Raw genomic sequence first — 19925 nt, forward strand, 5'->3', positions numbered from 1 at the left:
AATTCAAGACCAGTTTGTGGGCTACACGAAATCCTGTCTCTAAAAACTAATCAGTTAACTAACTAGCTACTTAGCTAACTAAAAGCACATGTGTGGACTGTGGCTTTAGACCTTCGGAAGAAAAGAAAAGAGAAGTGTTCTTTGAGAAAGAATAGAACAGGCTGGGAGGTTATGGTGCTCGCCTTTAATCTCAGAGCTCCAGAGGCCAGCGAGCAGATCTGTGTGAGTGGGAGGCCAGCCTGGTCTACAGAACCAATTCCAGGACAGCCAAAGATATACAGAGAAACCAAAGAATAAAAATTTAAAAACAAGGTACAGGAACCTTTCCCTCCCACCTTAAGGTGTTCCATCTTCTCTTGGATCTGTTTGTAAAGCTGAAGCATTCATAGAGATTATTCAGTTTCTTCAGCTCCGAGAGGAAATCAAGAATCAAAAGCGGTTAAGTTCAACTGGGGTAAGTAGTCTAAGAAGTCTGTAAGTGTAGGGCAGTCGTTGAACTATTAAGATGTGTTTTATTCTGCTATGATTTATCTTCAACCAATTAACTGAGTATGACTTTGAACTCTGCTGGGATTACAAGCGTGCTCCTGTCTCAAAAATTTACTTCTCTAAATTACTTCAACACTCTGTCACCAACAGAAAATGGCAGAAACCCAACCTTCTGTACAGTACAGTTTATGATCTGGATTTGTTTATTTATGCCTAGGAAGGCAGCAGGATTTGCAGCAGGAGCAGAGCAATGTTTCGGCACTCGGCTGCAGTTCCTTGAACGATTGCTGGGGCGCTCTTCCTTTGATGTCTGAGCGTTCGTGTGTTCGATGATCTTTTGCGGCGTCTTCTTGGTTGATGTCTCTAGAGCGGCGGCGGCGGTGCCAGGTCCTGGACCGAGTTATCCCGGAGGCCCCGGGCTCTAGCCACTTTCTTCCGCTGGTTGGTCGAGCGGACCCCTCGCTTCCTTCAGCCTCTTCCCGCCTTCCGTCCGTTGCTCCGTGCGCTCGCTGGCCTTCCGGCCGAGCTCTCACTCGCCTCGCAGGTAGGCCCGGGAGGAGCCTGGGAGGCCCGGTCCGGCATCCTTCCGCCGAGGGCAGGAGGAGACCTTGGCGCCGGCCGGTGGGCGAGCGCGCGTCCCAGCGGGACGCGTGTCGTGAAGGGGGTTGCGCCCGGGGGCGCGGCCGGAGGGCGGCCCGGAACTGAGCTAGAAGCCGGAAGGAGGGAGAGATGCTGAAGCTGCCGGCCGGGTTCTGTAGAGAGTGGATGTCCTGGACGCGTGTCGTCACCCCTAGGTTGTGGGAGTTTAGCTCTCTTAGACCCTATTCCCTCTCTCCTCTCCTGCAACCCAGGTTCCGGATGTCATGCCTCAGTTGCACTGGGGACCTACAGAGTCTACCTCGGAGTTCCCTTTGAGTTGGTGGAAGCTATTGAAACTAGGCCCTCCAGTTCCTTGGAACGAAATGTCACGTTCTAGTCTTTTGGGGTAGGGAAACCGAGGCTGAGGTATGGGACGTGACTTTTCCCAATGACCCCGACAGATCATTAAAAGTGCTGTAAGTTTCTTTTTGTCATTAACAGTTTACGCTTCTCTCTCCCATTTTACTGGTCACTTTTTTACTGGACAGTGATTTCTCATTTGACTACTTGGAACTCTTCTTTCTTAGAAACATTGTATTACTGGAGGCTTCAGACATTAAGGAAGCAAGTATATTTTTGACTGGATTTGTTTTTTCGAAGTTTGTATCGTTTTAACAAAAGTAGTAAGGATAGCTTATTTTTGTTTTCTCATAAATAGTTTTGTTTACTTCCACTTTACTTCTGATTAATACGGATTCCACTCTTCAGCTTGCTTTGGAACTCTTTCTGCTATGGTGTTAAGTACTCAGTGCAGGATGGAAGATGGTTAAGACTTTGAATTTAGGTTCTTGTCTTGTGAAGGTCTTTTCTAGGAGGTATCTAAAGGGAATCCAAGAAGTCTCTTTTGAAATTTTTTTCTTTTTGTGTTTGGTTAGTGGTTTAGTCATTTTATTCAAGAATTCAAAAGTGTAGAAATTATTCAAACCATTATATTGAAGATGAATTTTTTGTGAAGTTCACTATATTTTAATTTTCTTTCTCAAGGTCTTAAGGTTTGTTTTTGTTAATTTCATTTGATTAAGTGTCATCCTAATCTGTCATTCTTTGTAGAAAAAAAAAGTCTTGGAGGTCATTCTAGGTTGGATAACTTTCCACAGTATCTAGAATTCTTGGGAGAATGACTTTAAGGGAATACAGATTATGAAATTCTGTTTCTGCACAGTTTTAAGATGCTTTATGAACTTTGGAAAGATAATAGAATTTTACATTGTTTTTCTTAATTTTTTCTTTAATGTATGTGTAAGGTCAGTGAAGTTTATTATTCTGTCTCGTCTTTAATATTGCTGGGGTTTTGAACCCAAGGCCACAGGCATGTGCTCTGCCACAGAGCTACCCATCTACTTTTGAGATCAACAAGATTTAAATGAAGGTGATTGAATGATTGGTTGTGGGGTCTGTGTGTCTGTCTGCACATGGGTATGCTATGCATGCATGTGGAGGTCAGAGGACAGTTTTCAGGAGTCAGTTCTCTCCTTCTAGCACATAGTTCCCAAGTGAATTTTGATTAACTGGCTTGACAGTAATTCCATTTTATTTTCTGAGCCATTTTGATTGTCCATGAAAATCAAATTTTTGACCATAAGCCATTTCTTAGTTATCAGGACCTTGGTACTTTTTATAAGTGTATAGACTCTAGATTGGGTAATTAAGCCAAAATTATATATTCTTTGAAGAGAACTTTTATGATGGAAAAAAAATATATACTAAAGCAAAGAAGATAGAGGTAGAAATAGCATTGTCTGATGGGACCTTATAGTTGTAAATGGTGTCTTAGTGACTCCTAATGAATGACAAATAAGAAATGGTGATTGCTATGTATGTCATGAAGAAGAAGGCTAGAAACAGTTTGAATGTTTCTGTAAGAAGAACTGGCAGAGGTTTAAGTTGTATTGAGGCAGATAAACTTGATGGTGGCTGAGGTTAATAGGAATGAGACTTAAGTTTCTCTATCTACTTTTCTATAGAATTCATACAATCTTTGTATACGTTTTTGTTTGTGTATTGTTGTTTTGGAGTTTTTGAGGCAGGATCTTTTATATTCCAGGCTAGCTTTAAATTGACTGTGTATCTAAGGATGACCTTGAGCTCCTTGATTCTCCTGCCTCAAGTACTGGATTACCGGTGTGAACCACTACTTGATGTTCTATCTTGGGAATTACCAAAGTCAATTTGGGCTGTGTCCTGGCATTTTAGGAATGTTCACACTATGACTGAATTATTCTATATTTTGCTAAAATGGTTCTTGTGGATAATTAAGAGATAATAAGCTTCAAACACTGTACATACTTTAAATTCCAACACTGTAGAGATGGAGGCAGGACTATTGTAAGTTCTAGGTCAGCCTGAGTTAACATCCTGAGACTGCCTCAAGAAACAACAACAAAAACGAACACAAAATAAAAAAGATGACAGCCTCTGAATGGTTTCTGGAATGTGGCTGGACCAGAGTTACTGACATAAACTGCTTTTTCTTTTCTTTCTTTCTTTCACTAAAAGAGGAAAAGCCTTTTCTTTCTCATTTAAAAAAGATTTATTTATTTATTTATTATATATGAGATACTGTAGCTGTCTTCAGACACACCAGAAGAGGGCATCAGATCGAATTACAGATGGTTGTGAGCCACCATGTGGTTGCTGGGATTTGAACTCAGGACTTTTGGAAGAACAGTTAGTGCTCTTAACCACTGAGCCATTTCTCCAGCCCGCTCTTTTTTTAATGCTTATTTATTTATGGGAAAGTATCAGATTCCCTGAAACTGGAGTTGCAGACAGTTGTGAACTCCCATATGGATGCTGGGAATTGAATCCAGGTCCTCTGGAAGAGCAGCCAGTACTCTTAACCACCAATTCATCTCTCCAGCCCTGAAAAGTTTGTTTTTATACTGTATAATTTGTAATATATTTTCATTGTGTGTGAGGGAAATTTTAGAACTTTTATTCTTTTGGTGATTTTTTTTTAAAATCTTGTTTTATTAATGGTGAATATAAATTTTTATGGACTTCATTCAGTATCATCATTAATAGAGAGTTTAACTCAATTTATTTCTTCCTTATTTATTTTTTAAATAAATTAGGAAAAAAGCATTGCTGCTGAGTGCTGGTGGCACACGTCTTTAATTTCAGTACTTGGGAGGCAGAGGCAGGAGGATCTCTGAGTTTGAGACCAGTCTAATTTAAAGAGTGAGTTCCAGGACAGCTAAGGCTATACAGAGAAACCTTCTCGCCAAAACCCAAACAAAGATGAAGTGATGTTAGCATGTCAGCATATCTAGGTCTTTCAAAAAAGATAGGTCTCAGCCTTCGTAGAGTTATTTTAGAATGGGATATAAATATTTTGTCCTGTGGTTTAGCATACAAAAACAAAAGCAACTCAAAAGTACAACAAACTGAAGTGGCTTTAGTCAGTATAATCCTGTTTCTTTCTCCAGTTCCTCATAAGCTCAAGGCTTTCAGTCTCTTGTTATGGTTGGTCTCTGCTTGTGCAAAGTATGCCCCACAACAGCTTTCCCTGTGCTTTGGGTAACTTACAGTTTTCCCGTTTTGTTATTTTGTTTATTTTGGGATTGTAATATATATATATGTATATATATATTTTCTATTTTAGTCTCTCAATTACAGGTTGAGCTTTTCTTTTTTGTGTTTGAGCTGGCCCAGGATGAGCTTCCCACAGTACATAGAGCAGTGGTGGTTCAGTGGAGAACTTCTTGCTTTCCCAGTGTGCATGTAGAAATGCATGTTCGGAACTGTATGCTTGCTTCCTCTGTCCTTGGCTTAGGCATTATTCCTTTATGGAGTTCCTGTTTCAATCTACATCAGTAAACAAATGTAAAAAGCAAAACAAAAATTTACATTAATGAAGTTGTCTTTCTAAAAAATAAATAAATAAAAACAATTTAAAAAAGCGTTCAAGTGTTATTTCTGTGCTATCCCAGAGAGCAGCAACCTTAGATGTCATTCAGGTTAGTGGTCTTTCTTTCAAGGCAGCCTTAGGTAGTCACTGCAGATAGGATAGAAACGAGCAAGCACAGGCTCAGGATGAGCTGCTGCATGTGGAGCATTGGTGATTCAGTGATGAATTTCTCGCCTTCCCAATATGCATGTGGGAAGGCATATGTCTTTGAAAGAACTAGTCAAAGGTTTGGAGGCTTCAGGCTTACTTGGGCACCTCCCCTCCCCTTGTAGTTAGTCTTCTGTGTTTGTAGGTAAGGGTTAACTGCTGAGGACCTAACTTGTCCTATGTTTCTTTTGCTCTTAGAATTGATAAACTGTTTCTCTGGGTAAATTTTTTTTTTTTTTTTTTTTTTTTTTTTTTTTTTTTGCATTTGAGTCCACATTATTCTTGAATTCCTGATACTCTTATTTCTGCCTTCCTAGTAATGGGAAAATAAGCATGAACGAATACACCTGGCCTATGTAATGCTTAAGATCAGGGCTTTGTGCTTGCTAGACAAGATCTCTGTTAGCTGAGCTACATCCCTAGCCCCACATCAAATTATTTTTTGGTTGTGACTTTTCTTTCAACCACCTTTCAGACTTTGCTATTTTTGGGAAATATAAAGCTCATTAGATATAGTAGATCAATAGTACAGAAGTTGATAGGAGTGTTCCTGTCCTTGTAAAATTTATCCAGTGGAGAGTGTGGTTGGCAAGGAATCTGGTAAGGGTAGGAATTTAGGCTTAAACAGTGCTCTGTGGAAAACTGACCCATAAAGAGGAAGTAGGTAGGTCCCGGATGTTACTTTCATGGCATCTGTCTCACTGAAAGACTGCAGTCATGACATAATTCTGTAAGTTTCTTTCCTGCCTTCACAAAAGTGTTCCCCCCAATTTCTGAGATAGGTCTTACTGTGTTTTCCAAGCTGAACTGACCCTCCTATCTCAGTCTTCCAAGTGCTAGGATTGTTAGCTGCCCCACCATGCCTGCTGTACTGGCTGGTTCTTTGTCAACTTGATACAAGCTGGAATTAACATAGAAAGGAGTCTCCCTTGAGGAAATGCCTCCATGAATGAGATCCAGCTGTAAGGCATTTTCTCAACTAGTGATCAAGGGTGGGAAGGCCCATTGTGGGTGGTGCCATCCCTGGGCTGGTAGTCTTGGGTTCTCTAAGAAAGAAAGCTGAGCAAGCCAGGGGAGGCAAGCCAGTAGTAAGTAACATCCCTCCATGGCCTCTACAACAGCTTCTGCTTCCTGACCTGCTTGAGTTCCAGGGTTCTAGTCCTGACTTTCTTTGGTGATAAATAGCAATGTGGAAGTGTAAACTGAATAAACCCTTTCCTCCCCAACTTGCTTCTTGGTCATGGTGTTTGTGCAGGAATAGAAACCTTGACAAAGACTTGGTACAAGCTTAATGGGGTATTCCTGTGACAACCTGACCATGTTTTGGGAAGGACTGTGGAAGTACTTTGGAACTTTGGGCTTGAAGAGCCAATGGGTGTTACAAGCTCTGTGGGATGTTCTGTAGGAGTTTGGAAGATTATGTTGAGAACAGTGTAAATGATGGAGGCCTGGCTTGTGAAATTTCACCGGGAAGATTAAAGACTCTTATCAGGGCTGTTGCTATTTTGATTGTAAAGATTCTGTGGTTTTGGTTAACTGGGGCTGAAGAATCAGCTGTTGGTTAAAAAGATATCAGAACTACTAAAGTGAAACCTTTGCATTACTGTGACTATTGATGCTGGTCAGCTGGAGCTAAGAAATTGGTGATTAAGAAGAGATCAGTATCATTTAAGGGAATGAAATCTGGGAAATGTTTTTTTGAGGCATAAAGAATCTGTGTTCCAGAGATAGCCAAAGTTGCACCTCATACTGCAGCCAGACTTGGTAAAGTGTAAGAATCACTCGGGGTACTCGTTTCGAAGTCATGAAGGGGTCATGAAGAACAGCTGAGGCTCAGCACGGTGAGAGGCCATGGAAGGCCATTGGTGAAGGTGCAGCCTCAGTTGCAATTGGTGGCCCAGGATTGAAGGGGTCATGCCAAGGAGTTGAGGCCTGGCACCATGAAGAGAGCTTATAAGAAGCTATTGGTGAAACCTAGTTGCAGTGGAAGACAGCAGTGTTTTGGAGATGCAAATACCAGGAAATTATCACCAAGAACAGCAACAGTAGTTGAGTACTAGATGACAAGGCCTGTGCTACAAAGGTCAGAGCTGCAGAAGTGACCCAAGCCCTTGGAGGAGCCCAGAAGATCATGAGTGGATCCCAGGCATTGGATGGTTAGAGTTTGATTTTGCTTTTGATTGTGACTGTGCCCTGATAATTTTCCCTCTTGAAGGTGGGACCACAGTTAAGAAACTTTGAATTGTAAAAGACTTTGAAAAATTTAAAAAATATTGGATATTTTAAAGGGATTGAAATTAAGAATTTGTAAAGACTATGGGACTTTTAAAATTATTTAGATCTTGGAGCTGAATAAGAAAGTAATGGTTGAGGCTTACTAGTGATGTGTTTGTGTGTCAAGTTGACAAGGGGTCAATTGTACTGGCTGGTTTTATGTGTCAACTTGACACAAGCTGGAGTTAACACAGAAAGGAGTCTCCCTTGAGGAAATGCCTCCTTGAGATCCAGCTGTACAGCATTTTCTCAATTAGTGATCAGGGGGTGGGAGGGCCCATTGTGGTTGGAGCCACCCCTGGACTGGTAGTCTTGGGTTCTTTAAGAAAAGCAAGCTGAGCAAGCCAGGGGAAGCAAGCCAGTAAGTAACATTCCTTCATGGCCTCTGCATCAGCTCCTGCTTCCTGACCTGCTTGAGTTCCAGTCCTGACTTCCTTTAGTGATAAACAGCATTGTGGAAATGTAAGCTGAATAAACCCTTTCCTCCCCAACTTGCTTCTTGGTCATGTTTGTGTAGGAATACAAACCTTAAGACACCTGGCTACAATAGAAAATTTCAGTTAAGATTGGTACATGTACTTTTTGTCTGATACATTGGGTTTGACATTGATATGTTTGACTTTAGCTTTTTTACTTGTGTCATGAATTTAGTTTTCATTAGTTTTTTTTTTTTTTTTCTTAATTAGATATTCTTTAGAGGTTGAATTTAGTGAATTTTAGTGCGGAATACTTGCCTGTAGGTATATTTGTACCAAAGACTAAGTTGAATCATGTAATTAGTCTTAGGTTACATTTAGTAGACTTAGGACATTGAGAGGAGAGCTTAGGCCTTTGTTAAATATGTGTAAAATAATACCAATGATCTTGTTTGGGTTCTTCCTGCCAAAATATTAGAAACATTTGCAAAGATTGCTTTTACTGTTGCTTATTGAAATTGTGTTTCTCTTTTCAAGACACACTGAGGAAATTTTACATTTTGTGACTTTTTTATTCTGCCTTGCTGAAGTGTGTATTCTCCCTGGCTGTAGGACACACAGGTGTTTGAAAAGCAAACTGGAGATTTTCAGTCTAGCTAACCAAAGAAAGGTCATTTGCCAATAATAGGTGTAGTGGTACATTACTGTGATCCCAGCAGTTAGATGGTGGAAGCGGGAGGATCAGTTCAAGGTTGTCCTTGGCTACATAAACAAGTTTTAGGCTGACCTAGGCAACATGAGGCTCTGTTGGGGTAAATATTTAAAAAAGAATCTGTTGCTACTGGTCTCACGGTCTCACTCTGAGAGAGCTGCTCCATTGTGGAGCTGGGCACCCGGTCCCACACAATCCTCCACAGCCTGGTAAAAACATGACTCGACAATCAATAACTTATCAAACAGATTTATATGTTAAATTTTCATTCCACAATATATCTAAACAATAAATTCACTACCAATTAATAAAGATATAAACTGTCCACCTAGACAAGATAAAACTGATCTAGTTCACCTTGATCTGAGCCATCCTCTGCCGCTACCATCTTGAGTCTTCCTCTTTTTCCTCTTCTGCTCTATCAAAACTTTGTTGCCTCCCATTCTCTACTGTCCAATCATGTATCGCCTTGACATCCGCCTACAAGGTTCATTCTGTTCTATCAAAAGGAAACATCTCTTTTAAACCATTTCCCCTTCCCCGAGTCTTGGTCTCTTGAGTAAGCCAGTCAAATCTTGAACATGTGATCTTCCAGCCTTAGCCTCCCAAGTGCTGGCATGTACCACCACTTCTAGCCCAAACTCTTAGTAGCTGTCACTGCTTCAGTAACTAGGTAGCCTGGTTATAAATCCCAGAACCAGTGCTTACTAGCTCTCAAGGCAAGTTACTTAACCTTCCAGTTTCTTTGTCTAAATATAGAGTTGTAAGAAATTTAATTATTGTATAGAATACTTCAAATATTTTGATATGTGCTAGTGGCTATCATCATTAGTACTATCAGTTAAGGTTTATATGTGTTCTTCGAATGAAGAATAAATAGGCCAGACATGGCGGCGAATGCATTTAATCCTAGAGCCTGGAAGGCAGAGGTGAATCCTTGTGAGTAGTCCAGCCAGGGCTACAATAATAAAGCTCTGTCAGAAGAAGAGAAACAGCAGCAGCAGGAAGAAGAGGAGAAAGAAGAGGAGGAGGAGGAGGAGGAGGAGAGGAAATAATAGTGATGCTTAGTTTGAAGTATTGGAGCTTTTGAAAAAACTTCCAACAGGGAGGTACAACTGTGAATTTTCTGCTTCCTTCCCCCAGTACCCTTCAGTTAACCAAAGGGTGAATCATTACTGGGTGAGGGAAGCCTAGAAAGTAACAGTATCAGAAACACAGTTCTAAATACAAGGAAGATGAAAAATTTTTGTGAGACATTGTAGCAAAATGGGCCAGAGCTATTTTAGAATAGAACATTCAGGTAGAAAACATGTAAGCATGCATTTGAATTTTGCTATTTGAACTAATTCAAGCCAAAGAAGTTGGTTAAATGAGTGAAAAAAAAATTTAGCGGGCAGTAAGCTATGAATTCAACTCAGATAAACTGGAATAATGAATGCATTTGTTACATAATGGTAAGGACTAAGAATGCTATTAGAGTTAGTTTATTACTTTTATCTCTTATGATGCTGTTATAAATTGTTAGTTACTTATTTTTAGTTTAAGTCTGTTTAATAATCTCACTCTGTCATTAAAAAACACTAATGATTATGCGAGTTTTATTTACTTATTTATTTATTTATTTATTTATTTGAGACAGGTTTTCTCTGTAACCCAGACTGTCCTGAAACTCTCCCTGACCAGGGTTGCCTTGAACTCAGAGGCCTGCCTTTGACTCCCAAGTGCTAGGATTAAAGGCATATGCTACTAATGCCTGGATTTTTCCCCCTATTTTTTAAATTTATGTATTATATATAAATGGACATTTGTCTATGTGTATGTCTTCACACCACCACCAACAAAAATGGGTGTCAGATCTCATAGGACTATCGTGATAGATGGTTGTAGGCTGTTATGTGATTGCTGGGAATTGAACTCTGACCCTCTGGAAGAGCAGCCAGTGCTCTTAACTACTGAGCCATCTCTCCAGGCCCAATATATTCCTGGTTTTTGTTTGATTTGTTTTGGAGACAGGGTTTCTGTGTGTAGACCTCACTGTCCTGGAACTGACTCTGTAGATCATACTGACCTTGAATTCACATCAGTCTGCCTCTGCCTCCCTGTTGCTGGGATTAAAAAAGCATGCCACCACATCTAGCTTTGGACATGAGTCTGGCAGTATGTTGTCAAGGCTTGCTCAAACTCCTAGATTCACTCAAGTGGTTTTTTGGCTTTGGCTTCAGTCCACAGGTATACACTGCCATTACCTGCTTTTGAATGAATGCCATGACCTAATAATAATAATGGTTTGGGAAGAAAGAAATGAGGGAAGCATAGTTGGGAAACAATTTAGTAGCCCAGGCAAAAGCTAATGATAGTTTAGATTAGGCTGTAGGCAGTGCAGTTGGAAGGAAGTAGACAGATTCAGAACATATTTTAGAATCAGGACAAACAAGACCTAATGTTGGACTGAAAGTAATGTGTGGGAGGAGAGAGGTGTCAAGTATGAGCCCAGGTTTCTCCTGTGAGCATCTGGGGAGATGAAGGTGCCACATTTCAGATGGGAACAGGGAGAAGAGTTGGTTTGGTGAATTGAGGAGTAGAATGAAGGCTCTGTTTTTGTCACACCAAGCATGAGATGCTGGTGAAGCACACATGGAGACTGAGAAAGCAATCTTCAGGCTGAGGCAGAAAGTTGCTGGAGGCAAATCTGGATGGAATTGCTATGTAGAGGATATTTATAAACCAGGGAATGGATGGGCTCACCTAGAAAAAAGAATAGAGTGGGGTGAGGGGAACTCAGGATTGAGTTCTAAGGAATCTAAGGAAACCTAAGAGGCTGTTTTTTTGTGGAAGCAGAGAGCAGCCCATTTAAGAAAAGACAGGAGGGGCCTGGAGAGATGGTTCAGCAGTTAAGAGCATTGACTGCTCTTCTAGAGGTCCTGAGTTCAAATCCCAGCAACCACATGGTGGCTCACAATCATCTGTAATGGGATCTGATGTCCTCTCCTGGTGAGTCTGAGGACAGCTACAGTGTACTCATAAATAAATAAACAAACAAACAAATCTTTAAAAACACAGGATCAGCTGCATTTTGTTAAATTTAGCAACAGACTATTGATAGTTACAGCAAGAACAATGGTGGACTTCAGGGTTGGGAGCCAGATGGCAGTAGGCTAAAGGACTGGAGAGAGGGGAAGTGGAGATGGTCTTCATGTTTTGATCGCAGTCAGTCTGTCCACTAAAAAAGCAATGCTGGTTTCATTTTTTGTTCTTCACTGTCTTTGGTTGCTTAGTAGGAAGTTGTAAAGGTGAACGGGTCTAGGGTAGGCGGAATTTCTGTTAGATGGTTAGAGAAATGATTCTCATGATCTTAAAGCATTGGCCCTCAAGGGTAACAGTTTTCTATTCTGTGTACTTTGAACCTTTGGTATCTTTGGCCTTTTTTATCTTCCTGCCTAATATGTCTTGAACACCCCCCTCCCCTTTTTTTAAAGAAGACTTAAAAAAAATAGATTTATTTATTTATTATTATATAAGTACATGTAGCTGTCTTCAGACACACCAGAAGAGGGCATCAGATCTTATTACAGATGGTTGTGAGCCACTATGTGGTTGCTGGGAACTGAACTCAGGACCTTTGGAAGAGCAGTCAGTGCTCTTAGCCACTGAGACATCTCTCCAGCCCTGTCTTGAACCTTTAAGTTGATTCTTTATTTTTTTCTTACTGCTTTTTTCTTTTTCTTCTTTGTTTCTCTCTGCTTTGCTATCATGCCTGACTTTTAGTCCTCCTAACATTTTTAAACTAACTGACTTAATTTTGCTTGTTTGGGTTCCTGATACCCATGGGTGCCAGAAGAAGGTTGTGAGCTGTCATGTGGGTGCCGGGAATTGAATCCAGGCCTTTTGGAAGAGCATAGACAGTACTCTAACTATTAAGCCAGTTTTTTTCTAGCCCCCAAATTATTATTCATTTAAAAATATGTATGTATGTATGTATGTATGTATGTATGTATGTACGTACATAAGCACACTGTAGCTGTCTTCAGACTCACCAGAAGAGGGCATCAGATCCCATTACAGATGGCTGTGAGCCACCATGTGGTTGCTGGGATTTGAACTCAGGACCTCTGAAAGAGCAGTCAGTGCTCTAACCACTGAGAAATCTCTCCAGACCTCAAATTGTTATTCTTTTTTTTTTAACAACTTTATTTTATAAAACAAAGATAAATGTACAGATTTTAAGCATTGTTTGCATAAAATTATACAATACATTTTTGTCAGTACTTTTTTTTCAGATTTTAAAATAATTTTTTACATAAAACTGTATGAATATATTTTTTAGTCAGTACTTGATTTTTTTAAAGGTTTGATAGTATGCATTGAAAACTTAATAGTTACAATGAGCATAAAGTACATGTAAAACAAAATGTAACATGGAAATAGTCAAAGTTTTCTTGTTGTATAGAGATTTTTTTGTTTTGTTTTGTTTTGTTTTGTTTTCTTTATTTCTTGGACTTCATACAGTCTGTGAGTTGTTTCTGGGGCAGTGCGAGCCTCTGGGGTGAGCATCCCACTATCAGTGACTGCATATTATGTCTGTTCTTTTGTGACTGGGTTATCTCACTCAGGATGATATTCTCTAGATGCAGCCATTTTTTTAAGAATTTGGTCAAGTCATTGTTTCTGGTGGCTCAAATTGTTATTCTTAAATCAAAGATCAAAACTAACATGTGTAGCTTCCATAGAGCATGTGTAATTTGAGAGTTGTTGGGTGAGCCTAAATTGAGACTCCATGTCAATGTAAATTAAAAAAAAAAAAAACTTTATAGTCTGATGTAGCCCCAGGTTAGCCTTGGGGTCTCAGTATAGGATGACCTTGAGTCTTCCATGCCACTATGCCCATCACAACCAGAATCTTTTGATAATACTGCTTTTTGAGGAACTAAGTTCTTCTAGCATTCTCATTTTAATTTTTTGACTTTTACTGATGGGCTAATTGGAGTACAGCATCTGTGTGGTTTTAACTTTCTATCATCCTTAGAGTCAGTAGTGGTAGAGTAAGAATTTGAGACTCTTAATCATGCTTTTTTGTCTAAAGTGACCCATATAAAGCCATATTGCACTTACATGAAGCTGTATGAAACGGACTTCCTATATTTTGTAATCTCTGAAAGGGATTATCATTCAAGTGGTTCAGCAGATGCTCTTTTTCCACAGAGAAAACAGGTCAAGAGGGAATATATCTTAATTGGTGACAGAAGGGATATGGATTGCTTGTTAGAACTCCCTGACAACAAGATACTGGACAGTTACCAAGGATGATTGTGAAATATCTTCCCTAAAGATTTAATAACTACTTTTTTGGGACTATGTAGGTACAGACTTGTTTTGAAATAAGGGAGATGATGAAGATGGCATTCTCAGATCCCTAGTAACTTTAGGACAGAACTGCTTGATAATTAACCAGGACAATATCTTTTGTCATTTTAATAAGTATATTTTCATTGTTCTCACAAAGAAATATCAGTGTGTGAACTGGGGGCAGTGGAGATGGCTCTGTTTGAGAATTACTGGAGCGTTCAGGTTCTCAGCACTCAAGTAAAAGCTGGATGTGGTGGCTTGTGCCTGTAATCTCAGTTCTGGGGTGGGTTGGGAAGTGAGGAGACTGGAGGATTCTTGGAGCATGCTGGCCAGCCAGTGAAGCCAATTGGGGTATATTCTAGGTTTTGTGAGAGACCTTATCTCAAAACTAAAAAGAGGGTGCTAGAGCCATGGCTCAGTGCTTAAGAGCACTTGTCATTCTTGCAGAGGATCTGAGTTTGGTTTCCAGAACCTACATGTAGCTCACGGTCACTTGTAACTCCAGTTCCTGGGTAATCTGATGCCCTCTGACCGACATAGATACCAGGCATACGTGTTATGCATATACACACAGGTAATACACACATGCACATTAAAAAAAAAAACACAAGTCTTAAAAAGCCAAAATAAAGAGCTATTAGGAAGACACTAGCCATTGGCCTTCATATAGTGATGCACCCTGAGCACCCCCATTCACACACACAGAAGAGAGTAGGTGAATTAAGCCAGGGGTGGTTGGACATGTCTGTAATACAAACTGGAGGATCAGGTATTAAAGGCCAGTCCTGCCTACATGGTATGTTGGAGGCTAGCCTGGGTTATATGAGACCCTGTATTAAGAAAAAAGAAAGGAAAAGACTACATAAAACCAAGTTGTCAAGCCTGGTAAATAAAATATAGTATTGGTGTTCTGAATCATTTTCTTATATCCTTGATTAACCATTATCTTAAGTTTTTTCCTTTTTATATTAATAGGGGTGAGGTACTCATGTATGCTATGGTGAACTTGTAGAGGTCAGAGGACAACTTCCAGAAGTCAGTTCTACCATATGGACTCGGGTTGAAAATCAGGTGCTCAGGTTTGGTGGCAGGTGCCTTTACTGATTGAGTCATCTTGCTAGCTCCTGTGTTCCTTGTCAAAGGAGGGTGTCTGCAATGTATGAATCAACATTCTTCCTAAACAACAGAGATCAAAGCCACCACTTGCAACTTCTATAGAGTATGTGATTTGAGTTTTCTTAAATCTTGTTCCACAGGCTTACCTGAGATAGAGACTCTTGTAAAATTGCTTAAGAGGTTGGTGAGATGGCTCAGTCAATAAAGTCCCTGTTGTGCAAGCATGAGGATCTCTTACACCCATGTAAAAGCCAGGTGCAGCTGTGTGTATCTAATCCAGTGCTGGGAGGGACAGATCCTTGGATGCTTGAATCTTACTGACTAGCCAGTAAACTCAGTTGAACAGTTCTATGTTCAGTGAGGAGAGAGAGAGAGAGAGAGAGAGAGAGAGAGAGAGAGAGAGAGAGAAGAAGGAGGAGGAGGAGGAGGAGGAGGAGGAGGAGGAGGAGGAGGAGGAGGAAGAGGAGGAGGAGGAAGAGGAGGAGGGGGGAGGGAGGGAGAGAGAGAGAGAGAGCTAGAGCTCGAAAATGGAGGAAGAAGATACCTAGAGTTTACCTCTGGCACACCCATGAACAACCCACAAATTAATTAGTTGAGGGCCTGGCAATGTTGCTTAGTTGATAGTGATTGATCCCCAAGCATTGTATAAACCAGACAGATGACACATGCCTATAATCATAGCAGTCTGGAGACAGGTAGGGTGATCAGCAATTTAAGGCCAACCTGAGCTATGTGAGACTTGTCTGGGGAAAAAAATAGCACTTGGGAGGCACAGGCAGGTGGATCTATGAGTTTGAGGCCAGCCTGGTCTGCAGTGAGTTTCAGGACAGCCATGACCTTTGGCAGACATACCAGAATAACAACATTGTTTTGGAAAGAGAGCTTCCTTCTTACATGAGCCTTCAATCTCGTCCATCTAATTGAGGATGTCAAGTGCAGTGTTTCATATGGGACTTTGGGGATCAAGATGGGAAATGTATGATCTTATAGAATTGTAACCAGGACAGTTAGAAAGAAGCTAATGTGAGAGATGATCTTTTGCAGGAGTCTTCAAACCACAACACTTAGTGTCTCCTTAAGGGAAGTTGCTATTGTTCAGTATGACAGTTAAAAGTTGCAGTGTACATAGTTGTGGTCTCTTCCCTAGACTGAAAAGCCTTTGTTTTCAGTTCTCTGTTCCTCTCACCTGCAGTAGTGTTTCCTATGTAGTGATGCAGTCCTCCAAAATTAGGATAAATGGAAATGAGTTCAGTGAAAGTCAGCGTATATCTGTCCCTCTATAAGACTATGTATAGAGGCTTGTGTCAAACAAAATTTATTAAGTCTCTTTGTTGACATGTGATCAAAGAAAGAAGGGCCTGAGAAAGAAAGAAACTGATTTTGCAGCTTTGAACTTTAGCTTCAACGTTCGTTGGCTATTAAAACAATATCTAACCATTTTTCCTTTCCTGGTCTGGCTTTTGGAATGATGACTCTGAGACTAATTAGTTATTAAATGCCTAGGCCATAAGCTTTGGCTCATTCCCTGACTAGCTCTTATTAAACCACTCAAACTGTTCTACTTATTTATTTATATGTTTATATATATTTTAAACTATTCTGTGTCTACCACTTGGCTAGTTACCTTTCTTCAGTCCCAGCCCTCTTCTTTCTTCATCTACCTGGTCGGTCCCCTCAGTCCAGTCTGGCTCTCCCTTGAATCTCTCCTTTTGTCCTTTCATTATTTCCCAGAATCCTCTCTTCCTGCTGGTGTCCTACCTCCTATTTCCTGCCTGAGCTCGTTGGCATCAGCTTTTATTGACAGGTGATGCTTGTAAGAGATTCTTTTTACAATTAGCTGTTTGATCATAGGCAAGTAACTATACACTGAGACAGGTTTGTCTGTAAATTAGGAATGGTTTGGGAGTGGATTTGCAGAGATGTTATAATATAAAGCAGCAACTTTTTTTTTTTTTTTAATTATAAAACTGGGCTGTCCTGGAACTCAAAAAAGGTTCTTCCTGCTTCTGCCTCATGAGTGCTGGGAATCAAAAGTGCTAGGATTAAAGGCATGTACTACCATGCCCAACACATTTTATTTGTTTATTTACTGTTTGTTGAGGTAGCTATGTAGCCTTGGCTGGCCTGGAACTCCCTATGTAGACCAGGCTGACCTTGAATTCATAAGAGATTCACCTATGTCTTCTGGGGGTTGGGATTAAAGATGTCCACATGCCCAATATGGTAGTATTTAATCAGGTTTTTAATTTTGGTGGTTTATTTAGTTTTTTATTATTTACTTGTATGTACATTTTTCCTGCATGTGTTTCTGTGCATCACATGTGTGTCATGTCCAGACAGGCTGGACGAGAGCATTAGATCTCCTGGAACTAAGAGTTACAAACTAGTGTGAACTGCCATGTGGGGGCTGGGAATTGAACCAGGGTCCTTTGGAACAGCAGCCGCTGAGCCATCATCTTTCTAGTCAACTTTTTTGTTTTTGTTTTCTTCTACATTTTAGGCTGGCCTGGAACTCTTGTGTATTTCAGGTTGGTCTTGATCTTGAAGCAGTTGTCTTGCCTTTGTTTCCTGAATGCTAGGATTATAGGCGTGTACCATCGTGCCAGCCTGCTTTGAAGCTTTCTCCTAAAAATGCGTATTTCTTCCCCAGTTTTGGGTCTACAGGCTAATTTCAGAAGCATAGAGGGTTCCTCTCGAAGACCTTGCATTTTTGCAGAACTCTTGAAAGTGCTACGTGCATACTGCTTGTATTCTGTCTTTCACTCAGACAGAATGGCTCACTCAGCCCTACATTAGCATGGTAAACATCTGCCAACTTTGCCCCAGCAGGAAGTGCCTCTACCTGCCATCTAGCTTGTACTTAGGAAAGATTCGTTCTTTCTCCTTTCTATGATTTAGTGGTTAAAAAGTGGTCGTAGAGAAATAGATGGTGTGTATGTATGATCACATTTTGTTACAAAACCCAAAAACTTACTTGAATGGGTATTTTATGTTGTATGAGTCACTATGATTTTAGGAATATGGGATTGGGAAAAGTTAGGAGGAAGAAAAATACCACACTTTAAAAACTTGTTACCAAAAAAAAAAAAAAAAAACAACTTGTTACAAGGAATGTTACTTTAAAAAAATTAAACTATTTGCCATCCTGTGTTTACATGCAGTTGTAAAAAACAAGAGGATAGATGCCCATCCAGCTAGCCACTGTGTGTGGCCTTTTCTCTACTTTTGCCCAGTGAGAATATCCTGAACAATCTTAGTACCTTTTAACAGCCTGAGTATTGATATTGATGCAGGACATTCTGCTACTGTAAGGATCTCTTCTGATACCTTTTATAATCTTCTAGTCTCCAAGTTAAAGTGTCTAGGCTGGCAGCCCAGGGGGCTAAATAGCAATAAAGCTGACTTAGAGATTCTATGGAGAACACATGGAGGAGCAGGTGCTCCAACTCCCAACACTGTCAACTCATCAGAAATCCCTGGTAGCCACTAATACATTTCCCTTTGTCTTTTCTATAATGTTATATAAACAGATCCTGGTGGCTTTAGGTCTGTAATCACAGTTAATCAGAAGGCAAAACTAGGGGTTGACAAGTTCCAGACTTGCCAGGTGATTTATTGAGGCTGTCTCAAAAAGAAACAGATTTAAGGTGTAATCCAGTGATAGAGCACCTGCCCAGCCTGCTGGAGACTGTATAGGTCCAATCCTTTGTATAAAACAAGTGAACGAGTGAGTGAGAGAGGGAGAAGTGGACACATGCAGTTTCAGATTATCCTTTCCACCCAGCATAATTATCTAGAATGTTTTAAGTATCTTTAGTTTTGCTCCTCCTCCTCCTTCTCTTCTGGCTTTTGTTTGTTTGTTTTTAGAGACCAGGTCTTCCTACGCAGTCCTAGCTGCCCCGAACTTGAACCAGGCTAGCCATGGGTTCAGTGAAATCCTCTTGCCTCTGCCTCTGCCTCCTGAGGATTGGAATTAAAGATGTGAGCCATCATGTCTGATATATAAGTCGTTTTCATTTTCTTAAATTGTTTTCTTACATTTTATTTCTTGGTTTAGACGTGATAGTATTTGTTGAATTATTTACTTGCTGAAGGATTTTTTCTCCCTCCCAGTTTTGGGGCTATTATGAATAAAGCACTGTGAGTATCTGTGCCCAAGATTTTTTAATGTGTGTGTACATGTTCATGTACGTGCATGTATGTGTAGGTGGAGGTCAGAGACTGACATTGACTTCCTCAAAACTCTCCACCTTAGTTTTTTAATTTATTCATATTATATGCACTAATCTGAGTGCTTTTCTTCAGACACACCAATAGGGCATCAGAGCTCTTTACAGATGGTTGTGAGCCATCATGTGGTTGCTGGGACTTGAACTCAGGACCTCTGGAAGGACAACCAGTGCTCCCATTTCTTTAACCTTAGTTTTTGAGATAGGGACTCTCATTGAACCTGGAGCTCAATGATTCAGGTAGACTGGGTGGCAAGTCTGAGGGGTCCTTTTGTGTTCAAGTTTTTGTGTGAATATAATTTAACTTTTAATTTTTTTGCAATAAATGTCCAGTAATACAATTATTGGGTTATATGATATCAGGTTTTTTTTCTTCTTCTTCAAGACAGGGTTTCTCAGGGTAGACCAGGTTAGACTTGAACTCAGAGATCTGTCTGCCTCTGCCTCTCAAATGCTAGTATTAAAAGCTGCCACCACTAGGCTATGGTTTTTAATTTAATAAAATTAAGGCAAAAGAACTACAGTTTTGTTTCACATCCTTTCTTGATATGTATAACTTTAAAAAAATTTTTTTGGGGCAGTGCTCTTTTGGTAGCTCAGACCAGCCTCATATGTAGCTGGGGATAACTTTGGAAACCCAGGCCTCCTGT

The 19925-nt window shown here is 40.2% G+C and overlaps 1 protein-coding gene across 4 annotated transcripts in view; it reads left to right on the forward strand.

Annotated features, from left to right (window-relative positions):
• The first annotated feature begins 854 nt into the window (after nt 1-854).
• The window catches only part of AMBRA1 (autophagy and beclin 1 regulator 1), a 181781-nt gene continuing 162710 nt past the window's right edge, over nt 855-19925 (forward strand). For all 4 annotated transcript variants that reach the window (XM_080931693.1, XM_080931694.1, XM_080931695.1 and 1 more), the window contains exon 1: nt 855-1033. The gene's annotated coding sequence lies outside the window, so the exon portion shown is untranslated. The remainder of the gene's footprint in view (nt 1034-19925) is intronic.

This window comes from Micromys minutus (genome assembly GCF_963924665.1).
Source record: "Micromys minutus genome assembly, chromosome: 17".
In the NCBI taxonomy this organism is placed as follows: Eukaryota; Metazoa; Chordata; class Mammalia; order Rodentia; family Muridae; genus Micromys; species Micromys minutus.